Genomic DNA, 5743 nt, shown 5'->3' on the forward strand with positions numbered 1-5743 from the left:
TACACCAAAAAGGTCATGGGTATGCCCTATTAATTAGTACAAAAGGCCCATGCTTAAAGATTCAAGACTTTAAGAGTATATCATGAAATTTTTTCTAGCTCATACAAGTTGCAATGCTTAGGGGAGAGATTAATACCACGCGTCCAATGCTATAGGTTAAAATAGCAAGACTTTGAAGTCGTTTAGATGGAGAGCCCTAAACATTGAACTAAAGATTCGGCTAAGCTGATTCAACTACTTTGAAGCACGACAAACAAAATATTTAAGTACACCATTTCAAGTTATTGACTAACACCCAATTTGGACTCTGAATTTTTCAATAGACATAGTTTATGAGAAGCTAGAAGCTGTTGTACTTCATCCCTCCCAATCAGGCACTTGCAAATGGCATCCATTAGTCTAAATGTGATTGAATTTTTATTTTTTTGGGGGGTGGGAGGGGAGGGGGGGTAAAAGACTTAAACACACCCTAAGTTTTCCTAATTTGACTTAAACATACCCTGAACTTTTAAAAAGACTTAAAGATACCTTGTGACTCTTCTACCCTTCATTTTCTTTTGAATTTTCAAAATCTACCTTGATTTTTTCAAACTCATGTGATTGGTGGGCTTATCCTCTCTCTCTCTCTCTCCTCTATATGTTAAGGTAACTTTTAATGGATTATACCCTCATTGTAATTAAGACTAAAAGAAAGAAGAGTTCATTTCCTTTTTATCAAATTAATGAAAGAATAACAATTACTTAGATGCTTAAATGATAAATTCTCCCGATTTCCCTACAACTACATATATCTCACCCAAGGTTTTAAAAAACGACCGGAAATGAAAATTGTTTGATCACCAATTTCCAAGTTAACAGTTTGATCGTTTGAGTCGAATGATTCAAGCAGTTTGACCTTCAATAGGACATTTAGTATATTAGGGCTATATTTCCTTTTATGAGAAAAGAGAGCTAGAGTTAGGTGGTTGTTGGCTGAGGGAAGAAGAAAGAAAGGAAAGAAAGGAAAGAAAAAAAGGAAAGGGAGGAGAGAAGGAAAGAAAAAAATAAAAGAAGAAAGAAAGGAAAGAAAGGAAAGAAAAAAAGGAAAGGGAGGAGAGAAGGAAAGAAAAAAATAAAAGAAGAAAGAAAGAAAGAAGAAATAGGTGATGTTCATCTGTGATGGCGAGGATGATGACTACCTCTTTCTTTGATCTAAGATCTAGGATTTCATTTCTCTCTTTCTCTAATCTCAAATCTCTCACCTCTCTCTCTCTCTCTCTCTCTCTCTCTCTCTTACACACACACACAAATCTCAATGATCTTAGATTAGTTCTTGTCTCAAACCCTCCTCCATCTCTCAATATCTTTTTCTTCTCTATTAATAATCTTAAAAAATTAAATAAGTTTTTATTAAACCGTAAAACAATGCCTTGGTTGAACGGTTTAGCAGTTTGACCGTTTGAGTCAGCGGTGGAAAAAACCAGTCCAATTTAAAAACGGACCCAGATACATGACTAGTTCCCAAATCAAATGCTTTGACCATTTGGTATAGTCTAATTTTTAAAATGGTTCTCTCACCATAAAGCTCACATGTGCCTTCTCCTACTCTCCTTTCCCACACATGTGCATATTTATTTTTAAATGAAATCATTAAAAATATAACAAGGCAAAATTAGAACCATCATGGGTCTTCATTACCTCTCATAAAATCCATCTTTACTCTCTAATAACACTGTTCCTCACTCTCTCTCTCTCTCTCTTTCTCTCTCACACACACACACACATACACACACACATTAATAGTCAATGCTTGAAACATCTCCCCTCCCTATTAAATCCCTCTTTTCCTCTTAAATATCTTTTGATCCATTTTGGTTCTATCTAACAAAGTAAGGGTGTTAATTAGATGAATTGGATTAGGTTAAGGGCCAACCTAAATATAAACCCTAGCTTTGACCCAACTTAATGTCAAAACGAAAATTTTCCCACCAATATATGGGGTGAACCAATTTTCATCTTATATAAAAGTCTAAAGAAACCATTTCTCTTTATACAAGCTCTATTAGATCCTCTCTCTTTTAGCCATTGACTTTCAAGTGTGTCTCTCTCACTCGTGACTCTTTCTTGATTCATATCTTACCATCTATCTTGGTACCAATTCAAACATTAGAGCATCACTCTTTGTTTGGCCCCCCATTGTCCAACTTTCTTTCTTCAACACAATTTACCATTGGCCATCATTGAGGCCCAACGTTCAATGGTCTATTCTTCGATGTCCTCCAATTGCATTTCACATTCATATTTGATCAAATAGGAACCAATTCGTTGCTCATTCCCACAGCCATTCAGTCCTTGCATGGCAATTCAAACTAACTATTTAACCCATGGTTTTGAAAATCGGACTGGATCAAGCAGTTGGACCGTTTGACTCGAGAACCGATCAAGTCATTGGGTCTGATTTTGGTAAGAGAATTGTTGACCTAAGCGGTCGAACCACTAAACCATTCGATTCGATCAGCGGTTCGTGGGTGATCTTTTATATTTTCTATAATTAAAAAATAATAATAAAGATAAAAATTCCCTATGAGTCCTAAATCGAATTAAGGCCCTACCCAAAATTTTACACAAGCTGGGCTCAGGCCCAAGAAGTCAAGCTTTTTTATTTTTTAGGCCGCACTTGGGCCTTTCCCGTAAGTAGCCCGAGCCTAGCCCAACTATACACATTCTTACATACATATATGTAAATTTTGTATGTATATTTACATATATATGCATACATATTTGTATGTATATACGTATTTGCATAAATATGTATATATGTATAATTTTAGAGTGGGTTCATTGACCAACCTAAGTGCATCAAATTACAGTGCGGGCTGGGCTTGGGTTGAGAACATTAGGCTTGACCTTAGGCTCGATTCAGGCTTAGGCCTTATGCCCAAATTTTAGGATCGGGCCCAAGTTGACCATAAACCTAGCCAAACTTTCCTAACTTACACCCCTAAGTCTAAGTTAAAGTGGGGCTAGGGTTTTGTCGAACGAAAATGGTTTTCGTTCTTTCTTTGTTTCCTAGTTTGTCTTGCTCTGACCTCGAATGACCTTCAATGACTTACAAAGAACTATGGTGACCCATGGTGAATAGTGACCGACAGTTTTGCAATGGCGACCTATTATTCTCTGATTCCCTTTGTTTCTCACTCAAGCCATCGAGTGGCTGAGGCACCATCTACCTCCAACCTCCGATGGCATTCGAAGACCTACGACAACTGACAGTTTTGCAGTGGTGACATATAAACCACAACGGTTACATACAAACCAATGGTTTTAGAATATTTTTCTCTACCACCGAGTCTTTAGTTGTAGCAATGGTTTTAACCACCGAAGACTAGACCACAATAGCATCCACCGGTGATTTTATTCCCCTCTCTCTGTGATTGTATTTGTGACACCATTACCAGTGGTGGTGAATGTATAATATATCCAATTTTCTATATTTGTTGCATTTTATTCTTTTATGTATATATATTTATATAATTTTGTATATGATTTCTTTCTGAAAATTTCCTTGTATTTATTTAATTTTTTTATAATTTTCATTATTTATAAATATTTTTTGTTTTTATTTTATTTATAACATCAGAGGTTGAACCACTCAACCCGGATGGTTGAACCAGTGAACTAGAAAATGGTGGCTAGGACAATTCCATTTCCAGTTTGGTTTTTAAAACCTTGATTTAACCCATCTACAAATGTAAATCCACTTTCATCATATATTTTATTTTATAGATTTCGAATCACCATTGCAGCACCGAATCTCCTATTTGAAGGCAAAACCTTCCAATGAAGTTACTGGTTTAATTTTTTTGATCTATTTTATTTTATTTTGTAATTTTCTTCTTTCTATGTTAATTTCATGATTTATATTATTTAATGCCTACTATGATTTTGATTTACTCAACTAATAATTCCTTCTTAGTATTTGTTCTTACTAATCCATTTATTCTTCTGGTTATGGCTTGAGTTAGCCCATGAGGAAAAATCGAAAATTCACGTCTTTGGGACTTGGCAGTTCTCCACTACTACAAGTGAAAGCAAGAATATCATGCTTGGCCTTAAATAAAATTTCTTAATTCCCAATGCTTTCCAATCTAGCCTGTGTGTGTGTGATAATCTTGCAAGAACAATTTATATTCTTTTATGCAATGATCAATATTTAATCTATGGTGGGCCATTAACCATTTTACTTCCTTTCTTTTTTTCAGTAAAACGTTTTACTTCCTTTCATTATTTAAGGATACTGTACTAGAAAAGGCCATATTTATAATTTATGGCAGTTAGCTTAGTATAATTTAAATGAACATGAGCCATTTTCTTTCATTTAGCCTGCATTTGACTATGGTGTAAATGCGAATTAACGTAAAACTCCACCATTAGTTTGCATTTAAATGTGTTTGTTTCCAGTGTAAAAGCATACCGATGTTAAACTCCGCAACAGGTCCACTTTTTCAGGTGTTTGTTTGGGATGCAAAATTTACATTGAAAATCAATGTAAACCACTTTTTCAGCTAATTTTTTTCATCTTAAATTGATGTAAATGACTGATTTTATCGATGTACATTTACATTGATTCTCACATCTAAAATCTCCCAACGGTCTAGAAAATTTTAAACCAATGAAGTGACTTTTCCATCAACTATCTTTTACACAGAGGATTTTTTCCACTGCAATAAAAAACAGCCTTAGGAAAAATAGTTGGATTGAATTTGGATGTGGAATCATCTTTGTTCTTATCAGTTTAAAAGAACAACCCTCTTTCTTTGTAATAAGCCTTGCCCCTTTTTTATGGTGTGCTATATTTGGTTGCCATACTCTGATCTTGATGAATTAGTTAATGATTTTTATGATTGTTATAATCATTCCATTATAATTATTAGAAAATTATCAACAAAGGTTAGGATATGGCAACTTAAAATTTCCTTTGATTTATAATCTATACTATATATAAAAATGTGGATGCATAGTGAAAGTTTTTTTAGACTAAAATTATCCTCTATTTATTCATCTAAGAAAGGGTATCAAGTTATTTTATTATAGTTTCAATGCCAGCCTTAATGGCTACTAAAATACCCATATTTGTGCATTTAGTCCATCTCTAGTTGTAAGGATTGAAAATGTAACTTTAATATTACTTTCTACCTCATTTAATCCTCTTCATTAACTCTTATACTTAAAGGGATTAACTCTCATTTTTCTCTTATTAAATCCTATATTTGAATTATTTTTTACTAATAAATGCTACCAATTAGATCTATGCCAATATTTTTAAATATAAACCTATATATTTTAAAACCAACTTAAAAACAAAATCATTCTTTATCCAAGTGGTGGCTAAGCAATTTATCCATCCATATCAAATTAATCAACTTATGAAGTCATAGTTATGTAATAAGCATTGCCCCTCTTTCTTTGGATGTGGAATCATCTTTGTTCTTATCGGTTTAAAAGAACAACCCTCTTTCTTTGTAATAAGCATTGCCCCTTTTTTATGGTGTGCTATATTTGGTTGCCATTCTCTGATCTTGATGGATTAGTTTATGATTTTTATGATTGTTATAATCATTCCATTATAATTATTATAAAAGTATCAACAAAGTTTAGGATATGACAACTTAAAATTTCCTTTGGTTTATAATCTATACTCTATATAAAAATGTGGATGCAGAGTGAAAGTTTTTTTAGACTAAAATTACCCTCTATTTCTTCG

This window comes from Nelumbo lutea, chromosome 1 (genome assembly GCF_056320005.1).
Source record: "Nelumbo lutea isolate HS-2025 chromosome 1, American lotus-T2T, whole genome shotgun sequence".
NCBI lineage: Eukaryota > Viridiplantae > Streptophyta > Magnoliopsida > Proteales > Nelumbonaceae > Nelumbo > Nelumbo lutea.